This window comes from Onychostoma macrolepis, chromosome 25, assembly GCF_012432095.1.
Source record: "Onychostoma macrolepis isolate SWU-2019 chromosome 25, ASM1243209v1, whole genome shotgun sequence".
NCBI classification, from domain to species: Eukaryota; Metazoa; Chordata; class Actinopteri; order Cypriniformes; family Cyprinidae; genus Onychostoma; species Onychostoma macrolepis.
This window is the reverse complement of record NC_081179.1, coordinates 23,061,558-23,076,910: the sequence shown is the minus strand read 5'-3', so window position 1 is coordinate 23,076,910 and position 15,353 is coordinate 23,061,558. Positions and strand designations below refer to the sequence as shown.

The 15,353-nt window shown below is 37.5% G+C and overlaps 1 long non-coding RNA gene across 1 annotated transcript; it reads right to left on the bottom strand.

Annotated features, from left to right (window-relative positions):
• Positions 1–978: 978 nt before the first annotated feature.
• LOC131534390 (uncharacterized) lies at positions 979–2,064 on the bottom strand. Its single transcript, XR_009269345.1, has 3 exons — positions 1,981–2,064; positions 1,665–1,727; positions 979–1,042 (listed from the first exon to the last, which is right to left on the bottom strand). It is a non-coding gene; the product is annotated as an uncharacterized LOC131534390 (long non-coding RNA).
• Between the last annotated feature and the right edge of the window lie 13,289 nt (positions 2,065–15,353).

Here is a 15,353-nt window from a genome sequence, read left to right as displayed (position 1 = left end):
AGTTTATATAATGGAATTAATGTATGACTAAAGGGAATTTATAATGTGTTTTTCTATTGGGAATATCTGTGATATTTTCTTTGTATTTAATTTGATCATAAATGTATGTAGTTTTTCTGTATGAAAAGAGGTTAAATGTGATTAATGTGAATACAGGCAGAGCAATGCTGGATTTGACCGAGATGCTAACCTGATGTCACGCAGCACTCATTGCCTTATTGTTTATGACCGCAGATAATAAACTGCATTGTGACAGCCCGTGCCTCTGTGTCTACATGAGAGCAACCCAGAACACAACGCAGAAAGACAAGACGGGTTACACTAGGACCGTAAGTCATTGCGGTATGTGGGCCAAGCAAAAGCTGATTGTGTGGGCCAGAGCTGGGCCAGAGAAAAATTGCTATGTGGGCCGGAGCTGGGCCAGAGAAAAATTGCTATGTGGGATCTGAGGTCCTGTATGACCATACCCGTATGACCATAGCTGGCCCTGTTCTGGTCCTATTCGCTGGACCAGATGGGTTCCACATGTCAGCCTCAACAAAACCATAACCAAGCCACTTGATAAACACCCCTCCCAGATGAATAGTCACAACAACGACAATATTCTGAACAAATATTTAATCATGTTTAATCAGCAAACCAAGTTGAATGAATCTCACACCTAACTTACAGTATTGTCAGTTCACACTTTCACAAAAACTACAAAAACATGCTTATTTGTTTTGCTTGGTCAGTGTGTTCACCCTGTTGGTGTATGGCAGTGTGAATTGGCTTTTAGGTGCTTTGGAATACAAAACAAAAAACAGTAAAATAAATATATATTTGTTTAATGTTCACGCAATTAACACAAAATTCTTAAATAAGGTAGTTTCTCTATTTTTGCAGTATTCAAGTGTTCATGTCCCTGAATAATATCTGCATGAACCTAAGTCTGAAGAGTACACATATCTAGTAGACAGCAATCCTTGTGAGTGAGAAGTCTGGTGTGGAAGCTGGATCTGGAACCAACTTCTGTCCAGGTTATTCGTCTTCACGAACTGCCCTGAAATACAATTCAAACAAACAATGTAGTGTGAGGCTCTTACATTCACAATGCTCATTTTGGCTTTGGTGGTGAAGTGTGCAGAAAATTCTGCTGGACTGAAATTTAGTATTTGGTGAACAGTCTTCAAGAGTGCAAATAATATTTTAAGTTTTAAGTATCTTTCAGGCTCGCGTGAGGTTTCCACGAGCAACAAAGTCTGCTTGAACAAAATTTCACTACATTTAAAGTTTAGAAAATAATATACAGACCGTTACAGTTTGAAGTGAGGTGCGTTCACAGTACTGGTTCTGTCTTACCGTTATTAATTTTAATTTCAAATAACTTTTTTATTATCATCTGTGTCTTTTTTTAAATTATGATTGACCCTCTGTAGGTTGTTGTGTATGAAGTGTCCTCAGAGCAGAGTTAAACAAGATAGCCTTGTAGGACATACAGGAACCCAGACAGCAACATAGTGTCGGCCCAGATCCGCCCACATCTGGCCCACGTGAAATCCATGCGGCCAGATGTGGGCCGGATCTGGGCCGACACTGCTTGCTGTCTGGGAAATATTTTATATTTATTTGATATATTTTTTTAAATATTCAACAAACTTTTGAATATTTGAGGTTTTACTTACTAGTCAGATGGTTCATGGCGCTTTGGAGATGTTCTTCGACAGGAGATCTGTTCCGCTCCAGCTCTGCAGCACAGCCATCAGCATGGAAGAATAGGAACAATATGTCACATAGCCAACAAAATGTAGTATATAATGTCAGGATTATTAGAAATAAACAAACTACAGCAGAGGTGAAATGCAATAATAATAATATACAAAACATACAAAAAAGCTTAAGATACCAGAATTCATATTTTTAGGTTTTACAGATGCATGATGATATAGTTGAAATATATTGTGAAAAATTCATATAAAGTTATTTAATAAGATTTCTCACCTGTTTCCTGTATCTCTGTCAGCAGCTCCCATTACACATTTTCTTGTAACTTCCCCTGTTTTAGGTATTTTTTTCTGACGCTCCTGAAATCACAGTACAATTTATCAATATTTGTTTGCAATGAAAGTTCAAAACGTGTGTGAAATAGTTTCAGCCCATTAGTTCATGTAAGTGACGTCACCGATTGACCCACACAGTGCAGACTTTTAGGTTAAATTAATTAGCTTATAGTGACTTCCATTTATCTATTGACAAAGTATCAGCAAAATATTTACAAAACTATCAAAGCCGCTCATCTACACATAAAAGGTGCTTAAAAGCTCAAACGTTAATTAATAAGAGCTTAAATGTATAAGTTAGCTTACCTCTAATTGTTAGCCTCTATAGTTAACGGTTGTGATGCTAACGGTCTTTTTGAAGACACTATACCACTCATGTAAAGTAAAGATTCAACAGAAACGTGTCAGTAACATGTAAGAAAGTGTCAGGAACAGTTGTATGTATTATTTGTGTAACTTTAGGGACTAAACTTACCTGAAAGCAGTGAAAACAGCAGAGACAGCCTCTTGCTTCTTGTCAGCAGAGTGAGTTGAAGCCCTGTTACCATGGTAACCTCCTCCGCTTCAGTTTAAATGCGATTTGAATGCTCAACGCGCGCGCTCATTGGCCGTCCACACGAACGCGGTTATTTTCAAAACAGCAGCTTTTTCTATGCGGTTTGGCTGTTCGTCCTCACGCAAACGCTGCACCAGGTCACTGAAACCGAACATTTTGAAAACTCCTGCCAGGGAGAAGATTTTAAAAAACTCCGGTTGCAGTGTTATCATGTAACGTTAGACAGCAAAACCAGAGTTTTTGGCTTGTGACGTCGGAGCCTGCGCTGTTATCTCCGCCTACTTGAAACTTTGTCAGGCTTCTGATTGGCCAACATGGCCTAAAACACATCAAAGTTAAGCATTTACATAAATAGTACAAAAGTCAAATAAAATGTCCTGAAATTTCATCATGCATTGTTTAGTAGGCCTACATCAAACTGTAAATTGAATGAGAATATGAAAGCAGTGAATGCAAAACTTTGTTTGAAGTCAGTTGTATATAAATAAAACAACAGGATATACTATTCTATAATATAACATATAATATAATATCATATCATATGAGGCATGAATATAATTTCACATGTAAACACAATTAAACACAATATGAGCTTTATGTTATGCATTTTAAAAATATATTTTCAAAATGTATTTCAATATATTTAACAGTGTTTCACATATATGTGAATATATTACCTTTCTGTATGGGAAAACATTGGGATTTTAGTCAAAAATATTTGAAATTGATTTTAAATGGATTTTAAATGTGGGTCAAGATCGGCAATACTTATGTGGCCCACATATCTACATTTGACATCTGGCCCATGTCTTGTGTGCCGTCTTAAACCCGGTACCACCTCTGCCAAACCCGGGCCATGTTTGGCCCACATGCTGTATGCCAGTGCCAGATGAATGGCAGATGAATATATGAATATATATATAAAATAACAGAATATATTATTCTATAATATACTATATAATATCATATATTATATAATATCATGAGGCATGAATATAATTTTGCATACAAACACATAATAACACACAGTATGAGCTTTATGTTATGCATTTTAAAAATATATTTTCAAAATATATTTAACAGTTTCACATTTATGTGAATATATTACCTTTCTGTATGGGAAAACATTGGCATTTTACTCAAAAATATTTGAAATGGATTTTAAATGTGGGTCAAGATTGGCAATACTTATGTGGCCCACATATCTATATTTGACATCTGGGCCAAATACTACATCTGGCATCTGGCCCATTTCTTGTGTGCCGTCTTAAACCCAGTACCACCTCTGCCAAACTCGGGCCATGTTTGGCCCACATGCTGTATGCCAGTGCCGGATGAATGGCAGATGAATATATGAATATATATATATATATATATATATATATATATATATATATATATATATATATATATATATATATATAAAACAACAGAATCTATTATTCTATAATATACTATATAACATCATATATTATATAATATCATATGAGGCATGAATATAATTTTGCATACAAGTAAACACATAATAACACACAACATGAGCTTCATGTTATGCATTTTAAAAATATATTTTCAAAATATATTTAACAGTTTCACATTTATGTGAATATATTACCTTTCTGTATGGGAAAACATTGGCATTTTACTCAAAAATATTTGAAATGGATTTTAAATATGGGTCAAGATCGGCAATACTTATGTGGCCCACATATCTGTATTTGACATCTGGGCCAAATACTGCATCTGGCATCTGGCCCATTTCTTGTGTGCCGTCTTAAACCCTGTACCATCTCTGCCAAACCCGGGCCATGTTTGGCCCACATGCTGTATGCCAGTGCCGGATGAATGCCAGCTGTGCCAGATGCATGCCAAATCTGGGCCAAATTTGTTTGCTGACTGGGTTGGTGCTGCCAATGCGACTGATTATTGTCAATGCTTAATTATTTGCACAATATAAATCTAACACACATTATCAATTTTATTTGTTGTAGCTGTGTTTCTTACCAGTGTCTGCCTGGCATGTTTTTAACCTTCTGTGATTTTTAATTGTATTATTTTTAATTATAACAACAGCATATTGACGCCAAGGGTTTTTTTAATTGTTTTTTAAAGCAATGGAGGACCCTGCAAGTCGAAAAATAAGGCTAAAGGGGTACCCTGTGCGTCAAAAAGCGACGCCAAGTAGTCCTGACCAAGCTTCAGTATGTGACTAGAGTGAGAACTTGTTGGTAATTCACATGCTCTCTCGCTCTCTCTCTCTAATAACTTAGTAATTAACTGCATTAATCTGCTATCAACGGCTTAAGCCTCGTTACTAGGTCTAAAATGACGTTTTGGCATTAGCAACGGAGGCGATGGATGAGATGCGGAAGAAATTCCTTCTCACAATAGCATTTTAATTAAGTACAAAAACTGGATAAATACCTTGAAATATATCATCTGATCGATGTCTTGAGGCAGGTCTGTTTGATGAATAAATGTACCACTGTAGCACACGTGCAATACAGTTTTGCATGTTCATGACACAGTTAAAGGTACAGTAGGAGATCTCGGAAAATGCTAACTTTAGCCTGATAGCACTGAAAGCGAATGTCCCACCCTCCCTGCAATCACCGTCCAAAGCCACGCCCCCTGAACGCACATATGCTCAAAGAGCAGCCAGAGACAACATAAATTACTACAATAGGCTACATCAATGGTTTCCAATTACAGTCCCCTGCCTTCTCCGCTCTGCACATTTCATATGTATAAGTTATCACGTCCTATGGTTGTTCTATTCGACCGTAAGTCGTAAGTGCCCTGCGAAGTGGACATCACCAGATATTCCGCCATGATTCCAGTTCGAAGTGAGCGTTTATGGTCCAAACAAAGGGCATTAAAGTGTGCTAGACCTGAATTTAAATTGTATTTATTTACAGAGGTATATTATGTCACACTTCACACTTCTCTTTCGTCTGTGTGTGAGGAGCAGCGCAAATCCGTGAGTGAATGTTCTGAAGTGAAATAAACGGATTTCCCTGCTCAGGGAGTAGAGAGCAATGAACACTGTGAAGGGAGCATGTCAATGAGAACACAGTTCATGCACGGAGCTCTCTTCTAACGAGCTGGTTATCTGAACCGAGTGTGTTAACTAAGCGAGACATGCAGAATATGCAGAGCGGGGGGCGCGAGGACTGGAACTGGGAACAGCACTGGGCTACATAATGTGTCATTCACTGGTGAGAAAACTTTACAGCACAGTTAGTAAAAGTACTACAATACCAGGAAGGAAGATCGGGTTGTTGATGTTTGCCTGCCATTCTGTCTCTGTCTGCACAGTGTGCGTGAACGTGCTGATGACGTATCTGTCTGCGCGAACAGGGTGCGCAGAGGTATGCAAATACATACGTTGACAAGCAGGTAGGAAAGACAATTAAAATGCTTGGAAGGAGCGTTTTAATTGGACAAACATTTCTTGGTCCTACACCTTCCACAGAATATATTAATACAGATAAATACATTTAGACCACTTAACTTAATGATTGCTATCAGGATGTGAAGAGACTTTCAACCAGAATAACAAAAAATGTTTCTGAAGACAATCACCTATGGCACCTTTAATAGTGTGAAGTGATTCCGTTGTGCTTGTTTTTGTGTGTGAGATTGATTATACTTAGTAGTTTTTGATCGTGGATGATTAAAATGTCTCCACAATCTGCTTTTGAAGAAATATCGTAGTATCGTGCTACAGCGCACATTATCAGCTGCAGTTCAGAGTTCAGAAGAGTTACACTTACGGGACACAACTGCTATTTGCACCAGCTACTCCGTGATCATGCACAGACTGTGGCATGTTCCCTCTTTTCACACATGTGCACACACAACATAAATTTATATGGACTTTTATGAAGCTTTTATGTTATATATTCTAACTTTTAGCATTTCACCAATTTGCCATTTATGAGTTTACAAATAACCACAGGACACAGTAATACAGTTTAAGTAATTTATTGGTACAAGTACAATAGATATTCTTACCTGTCAGGAACATCATTTGTTCAAACCGATGCTGTTCAAATCTTAGTTTATTTATACATATCATTCACTTGAATATATAATATATAATAATAATTTAATTAACATAATACTATTATTGTTAGAAATTGCAACAATATAAACATAGAAATATAATACATTTATACATTAAAAATTTTAATTAAAACAATAATATACAAATATGAAAAATGAATAAATACATTTTCAAATAATAAATAGTATGATATATATATATATATATATATATATATATATATACCAATGAATTCAACTATAAATTAAAATTATAATAAACAAACAAATACATATTATAAAAATAGACCGAGAAACAATAAATGCATTAAACTATACATTACAATTATAGCAAATTAATAAATCATATAAATGAAAAACTTCAACTTCAACAATGGAGAACTGACCCCCGACTGAGCCTGGTTTCTCCCAAGGTTTTTTTCTCCATTCTGTCTCGGAGGGAGTTTTGGTTCCTTGCCGCTGTCGCCTCTGGCTTGCTCAGTTGGGGACACTTAATTTCTAGCGATTGCTGTTAATTTGATTTCAGAGATACTATTTAAACTAAACTGAGCTAAACAATGACATCTCTGAATTCAATAATGAAATGCCATTAACTGAAAATTTAGAAAATTGAGTGTTTAATCTTATCATTATACATTAATGACACTCTATCCTCCAATTTGATACTGTTAAGTGCTTTGACACAATCTGTATTGTTAAAAGTGCTATATAAATAAAGGTGACTTGACTTGACTTGACTTGAACAAACACTGGTATGGTTTCTGTGGACGTCACTGGGTGAATCCATGTTATATCTGTGAACAAATGTATATCTGGTTGTTTCTTGTATTATTGTTTTGCTTATAAGAAATCTGTGTTTATGTTGAGGTTATGACCTGTGTAGAAATGTTTGACTAAATGTAATGTTAGACTTACCGATAGCGTGGTATGTTCCGCAGGCAGGGCCAAGACATTGAGATGGTGGCCGTACAATCAGTAGACAGAGGAAGGGTGAGATGGCGGAAGCTTCAGTGAGAAGTCGGAAAAGGAATGGCGGTGAGGCACAACTGCTGAATGGATCAGAGAGGTTTGAGTGGGGGGATAGTGAAGGGAGTATGGATGTAGGAAACGAAGACGAAAGTGAAAAATCTTTAGGAAATTGCTGGAAAGAAGTAAGGAGTAATTGGGGAGAAAAACAGAAGAAGAGGAGCGATGTAGTAGAGTCTGATGAAAAGAGTAGAGAGAGTATAAAATGCATCGTTAGGTTTGGAGATCAGATTGGGGTAAGCAAAATTAATCCATTAAAACTGACCAAGATCATAAATAGAGATATAGGAAATATTGAGTTCACTAAAGTTCTCTCTGATGGAAATTTTCTAGTTGAATGTAATGAAGAAGAACAAGCAAGTAAAGCTCTCAAACTGAAGGAGACAATTTACAACTCAGCACAAACAGAGTTGGAGATAAAAGTAAAAGTATAGGGGCCGAAAAGGGATCATTTTTGGTGTTCCTCTCAATATAGGTATGGAAGAGTTTAAAGGTAACTTAAAGGGAGGGAAGATAGTAAATGTGCAAAGGATAAAATCAGGTGAAGATGGAAACAGAAGAGACACTGAAAGAGTAGTAATTGAATTTAAGGGAATGAAATTTCAAAAAGAGTAATGTTGGGAGTGATGAGCTACATTGTAAGAGAGTATATACCGGGACCAATGAGATGTTTTAATTGCCAAAGGTTTGGGCATGTTGCTACAAGATGTATGGAACAGTGCTAGTTGTGGAGGAAACCATGGATATGGCAAGTGTGAGGAAGGAGAACAACCAAAGTGTTGCAAATGTGGAGAGGCACATAGTGTAGCATTCAGAGAATGTGAAGTATTGAAAATTGAAATGGAGATTCGGAAAAGGAGGGTGGAGAAGAAGATAACATATGCGGAGGCAGCAAAACAAGTTAAAGGACCAACTAGAGATCAAAGAGGTCAGTCTGGTGTTTCAGTTAAAGGAGACAAATCATTCTCACTCCCAAGGCGTCAAAAACCGAGGCACGGTCAAGCGCCTTTAGCGTCACTGTAAAGACGCCAAAGGTGCTTCTCGGCGTCGCTATATCGACGAACTAGGACCTACAGTACATTGCTTTTAATGGGAAACTTTTAGCGTCAATACACAGAAGCGAAGGGCATGAGAGGGATATCGCTATGAAATCACGTTCAAGAAGTCTCATTCAGCACACATCGCGATATTTGGCGAAATGTGTACAACACGTTGGGTGAGTAGTCCTAAATGTTTGTTATAAAATCTATTCTGGATTAATCAGATTAGCGCCTTATATTTATTCGCTGTATTATTTCTGTCATCCTTGACTGATTGTGCGTTTCATTGCGTTTAACTAAATGAACACCTGCTAACTAGCTATCTGTCACGTGACGTGATATTTGTAGAAAATATCAAGTAGAGCTAAACCCCCTCCCTTTGCCAACACTGTCCTCGTTTGAATGTTTTGCATTTAAATGTAAACCTCCTTTTCCTATGACAATACTTCTCATTTACCGGCCCCCTAAACTAAACTCAGTGTTCATCTCAGAGATTCATGACCTTCTTACAACACTTTGCTCTACCACTGGTAATATTTTAATACTTGGAGATTTTAATATTCATATAGATACTCCCTCCTGCAACTTTGCTGTTGAGTTTTTGCAATTATTGGACTGCCTTGATCTCCAACAACATGTTGATGTCCCCACACATTCTAGGGGCCACACATTGGATTTGGTTATCTCAAACTTTGCCCCCATTAGTAACCTTCTGGTGTATGACCTAGGTGTGTCTGACCATAAGGTAATTTCAATGGAGTTGCCACTCCCTTGTTCCCTAACCAAAGAGAAACGTCAAATGTGTTCCAGGAATTTGAAGAAGATAAATCTAGACACTTTAGCTATAGATCTTCAGCATCTCTCCTCTGCTGATTTTTCTTCTGTTACTGAGTCAGTTGACTTTTACAATAGATCTTTGAGCGGTCTCTTAGATCTCCATGCTCCGGTCAAAACTAGAACTGTCACCTTCTCCTGTTCAGGAACTTTGCTGCCGTACCATGGCGCAGTGATATTATGTAGCGCCTGAAAGTAGTCCCCAGCTATATTATAACTAGGTACCTAGCTGGGGACTACTTTCAGGCACTGCGTAATATCACTGCACCTGCTGCGGCCATGGTACGGCAGCAAAGTTCCTTGATTATTACACCGGAATGAGAGTATAGTTCTTAATCATATCAGTCTAGAAAATCGCAACTTTTCATTTTCCGCCGGTCTTAGTACATGATATAACTACAGAAGAGTCAAGTTTTAAATAGGACAAATATCGAAACTCTTTGGTCATTTTTGAACGCGATGCTAGTGGTCTAATCGGATTCAATGATCTATGCTAAAAGTGCTATCGCCAGATCCAGAGATCAGCTGAATGGATTCAAAAACGGTAAAACTCAACTTATTAACTCTGGGGGAGTTGGAGAATGAGCCTATTTCCAAAAAAAGCGGAGTGTTCCTTTAAACCGCAAGCTCACCCTCTCTTAGAGGCTACAAAGGAGAGATGCGACAGTTTTATTACTTTTTTCAGAAAAAAGGTAGATACAATCCGCTCTCCTCTGTCTAGTTCCTCTGCTCTTCCTGCTTTGACTGCGGAATTTCAGCCTGAGACTCCCCAGCCTCTCTGCTGTTTTTTTGACATCTCACAGCGAGAGGTTGAGGACAGAATCAGAAAGATGAAACCATCAACTTGCGCCTTGGACCCTTTTCCTACAGCCTTGGTGAAATCTAACCTTTGTGCCATAAGTCCCCTGATTACCAATCATTCCCTTCAGACTGGTCATGTACCACTTGAACTGAAAACTGCTGTCATCAGACCACACCTCAAAATATCAACTTTAGATCCAGAAGTCTTCTGCACAACTTCAGACCCACTTAAAACAAAACAATTTGTTTGAAAAATTCCAGTCTGGTTTCCGCTCTGGCCACAGCACTGAAACAGCTCTGGTGAGGGTCACAAATGACCTGCTGATGGCAGCAGACGCTGGTTTTCCATCTCTTCTCATCCTCCTGGATTTGACTGCAGCATTCGACACCGTGGACCATAATATTCTTCTGTATCGTTTACGTCACACCATCAGTCTCTCTGACTCCGTCTATAACTGGTTTTCATCCTACCTTACTGGGAGAATGGAATATGTTGCTTTGGGAGAGGCTAAATCCGTAACATAATGTCACCTGTGGTGTCCCTCAAGGCTCAGTGCTTGGCCCTCTTTTGTTTATACTATATATGCTCCCTCTCGGTCATGTCATCAGCCGGCATTGGGATATCTTTTCACTGTTATGCTGATGACACTCAACTTTACCTTAAGATCAACTCATCCATTTCTGCTGCCCTGTCATCTTCCACCATGACTACCTGTTTGGAGGAGGTAGAAACCTGGATGAGCCAAAATTTCCTGAAGTTAAACAGCTCAAAGACTGAAGCCATTCTAGTAGGCACCCCACACCAGATCCGGACTTCTGTAATTTCCAGTATTACCTTTTCTGGCCAAAATATTCCACTCTCAACATCAGCTATTAATTTGGGTGTTAAAATGGACTCTCATATCACCTTTGAGACTCATGTTAATCAACTGTGCAAGACTTCCTTTTTCCATCTTAGAAATATTGCTAGACTTCGTCCAATGCTCACTCTAGCAGATGCGGAAAAGCTTGTCCATGCCTTTGTTTCCTCCAGGCTGGACTACTGTAATGCGCTCCTCATTAGGATCCCTGGCAAAAGCCTACAGAAATTGCAGTACATCCAGAATAGTGCTGCTAGGATCCTGATGAGGGTACACAAATACGATCATATCACACACATTTTAAAATCACTACATTGGCTTCCTGTTTCATTCAGGATTGTTTACAAGGTCTCTCTCCTTACCCATCAGTGCATCCATGGGAACGCCCCATCATATCTTAAGGAACTTAACTTACTCCACAAACTTCCAAACGTACACTCCGTTCTGCCTCAACATATCTATTAAAAATCCCTAGGACTAAGCTTCGCACTATGGAAGATCGGGCTTTCTGCACTGCTGCTCCAAGTCTGTGGAATGCTCTCCCTGATCATTTACGGACTCCACAACCTGTCGATGTTTTTAAACGTGGTCTAAAAACCTACCTTTTTAGCAAAGCCTTTGATTGAATTTTTGTATCTATTTTGTAATATTTGTTCTTGTTTTAATCTGTAGCACTTTGGGATTCTGTGTGAATATAAAGTGCGTTATAAATAAAATTGATTTATTATTTTACTGTGATATTTGAAGTTAAAACACAAAATGACACTTTACCATGCTATTACCACAGTGACTGTGGTTTTACTGTGATATTTGAAGTTAAAACACAAAACGACACTTTACCATGCTATTACTAAAGTAACTGTGGTTTTATTGTGATATTTGAAGTTAAAACACAAAACGACACTTTACCATGCTATTACCGCACTGCTTTCTTTTTTTCTTTTCTTTCTTTTTTATTTTTTCTTAGCTTGTCTTTCTCTGGCACAGTGCCAGCCAAAGCACAGTGCGTCAAAGGATTACAATCGATGGCGTTTTGGGGGTGGAGGCGTGACAAATTCAACATGGGGGTTTTGTGGCATAAATCAGGGGTGCGTTTTTCAAAACCATCGTTAGCTAAATATGGTTGTTATTTCCATTGAACTCTTGGTAACGACAGAACTTGCAACCATAGTTGCTTTTGGGAAACACACCCCTGATCAGATCAGACCACCCCAACCCCCCCAGTTAATTGGCATAGCCTAGGCCCTAGGGTATATTTTTGTTTTGGGGAAGTTCATGTTTGAACATCAACACATCAGCAAATAGACATTTTAATATATTATAATATAACATTTTACTTAGTTTTAGATTAAAGGTTTTGTCTTCTGCGTAAAAATAACGTTCCTGGTTATATATTTTTTGTAATAAAAATAAGTAACATTAAATTAAACTTGTAGTTTATTTTACAGCAGTATTTTGTAATCTCACTAAAGTACAGTATTTACCTGGCAACAAAAGCTGCCAATAAAATCCTGTAAATATATTTTACAGCAATTGTTTTGTAATTTCACTAAAGTACAGTATTTACCTGGCAACAAAAGTTGCCAATAAAATCCTGTAAATACCCCTAAATCCAAGATAATGTTTTAATAATTTAACAATTAAAATGCTGCAGTAAACTGTAAAATACTTATATTAAATATTTACAAATGAATAAAAACCAAGTCAAAGATGTTGCAAATAAATATTTATTAAAACTGGTAGAAAGACATTGCAAGGCTTTTACTGGTAAAAATAAAAATGTCAGTCTTTCAACAGTTAACATCTTATCATAAAAATAACACAGCATCACAAAATAAATACAAATACCTGTTAAATCACAAAAAAATAAGCCATATTCGGAGTAGAACATTAGCTTTCTATAAAAAAAATAAATAAAATAAGGTCAATCAACAGAATTTGTATAATTTTGGTTAAAAAAGGATTCTGTTGATTCTGAAACCACACATTCTGTTGTTTGAGCTTATGTTGTATTCAATTAAGAATATTCCTGCAAAAGACAATTTAATAAATACATACTGAAACTTTGTGACTTATCTCAGTTCCTCAGCATATCCAATAGCTCAGAACAACTTGATGATGTAACAGGAATTATGGACTCTCTTTTCTAGCACTTTAGATGCGGTTGCTCCTTTACACTTAAGGAAGATTAAGGATAAGAGTCCAACAACCATGGTGTAATGAGCACATTTGCACCCTAAAGAGAGCAGCCCGGAAAATGGAGCGCAGCTGGAGGAAAACTAAACTAGAGGCATTTCGTTTAGCTTGGCGGGAAAGTACCCTATCCTACAGAAAAGCATTAAAAACTGCTAGATCTGATTACATTTCGTCTCTTCTAGAATAAAACAAGCATAACCCTCGGTATTTATTCAATACAGTGACTAAATTAACGAAAAATAAAGCATCAACAGGTGTTGGCATTTCCCAAGAGCACAGCAGTAATGACTTTATGAACTACTTTACTTCCAAGATCGATACTATCAGAGATAAAATTGTATCCTTGCAGCCGTCAGCTACAGTATCGCATCAGATAGCGCACTATAGATCCACTGAGGAACAATTCCATTCATTCTCTACTGTGGGAGAGGAAGAATTGTATAAACTTGTTAAATCATCTAAACCAACAACATGTATGTTAGACCCTATTCCATCTAAACTACTAAAAGAGCTGCTTCCAGAAGTCATAGATCCTCTTTTGGCTGTTATTAATTCATCATTGTCATTAGGATATGTCCCCAAAACCTTAAAATTGGCTGTTATTAAGCCTCTCATTAAAAAACCACAACTTGACCCCAAAGATCTAGTTAATTACAGACCGATCTCAAATCTCCCTTTTCTGTCAAAGATACTAGAAAAGGTAGTATCCTCACAATTATATTCCTTCTTAGAGAAAAATGATATCTGTGAGGAATTCCAGTCAGGATTTAGATCGTATCATAGTACTGAGACTGCTCTCATTAGAGTTACAAATGATCTGCTTCTATCATCTGATTGTGGTTGTATCTCTTTATTAGTTCTACTGGATCTTAGCGCTGCGTTCGACACTATCGACCACGACATTCTTTTGAATAGACTACAAAACTTTGTTGGCATTAGTGGAAGTGCCTTAGCATGGTTTAAATCGTACTTATCTGACCACTATCAGTTCGTAGCAGTGAATGAAGAGGTATCATATCGATCACAAGTGCAGTATGGAGTACCTCGCGGCTCAGTACTAGGGCCGTTACTTTTCACGCTTTACATGTTACCCTTGGGAGATATTATCAGGAGACATGGTGTTAGCTTTCACTGTTATGCTGATGATACTCAGCTCTATATTTCTTCGCGGCCCGGTGAAACACACCAAATTGGGAAACTAACGGAATGCATAGTCGATATAAAAAACTGGATGACGAGTAATTTTTTACTGCTAAATTCTGAAAAAACAGAGGTGTTAATTATCGGACCTAAAACCCCCACGTGTAATAACCTAGAACTACTCTGTCAATTCTTCTTCATCAGTTAGGAACCTAGGTGTGCTGTTTGATAGCAATCTTTCATTTGAAAGCCATGTTTCTAGCATCTGTAAAACTGCGTTTTTTCATCTCAAAAACATATCTAAATTGCGACCTATACTCTCAAAGTCAAATGCAGAAATGTTAGTTCATGCGTTTATGACCTCAAGGTTAGACTATTGTAATGCTTTATTGGGTGGTTGTTCTGCACGCTTGATCAAAAAAACTACAGTTGGTCCAAAATGCAGCAGCTAGAGTTCTTACTAGAACCAGGAAACATGACCACATTAGCTCTGTTCTGTCAACACTGCACTGGCACCCTATTAAACATCGTATACATTTTAAGATCTTGCTAATTACCTATAAGGCCCTGAATGGTTTGGCACCTCAATACTTGAGTGAGCTCTTATCACACTATAGTGTTTCACGTCTGCTGCAATCTCAAAACTCTGGCCATTTGATAATACCTAGAATCAAAATCAACTGCGGACGGGATATTGTTTTCCTGTTTAGCGCCCAAACTCTGGAACAATCTACCTAACACTATTCGGGAAGCAGACACACTCTGTCAGTTTAAATCTAAAAAGACCCATCTC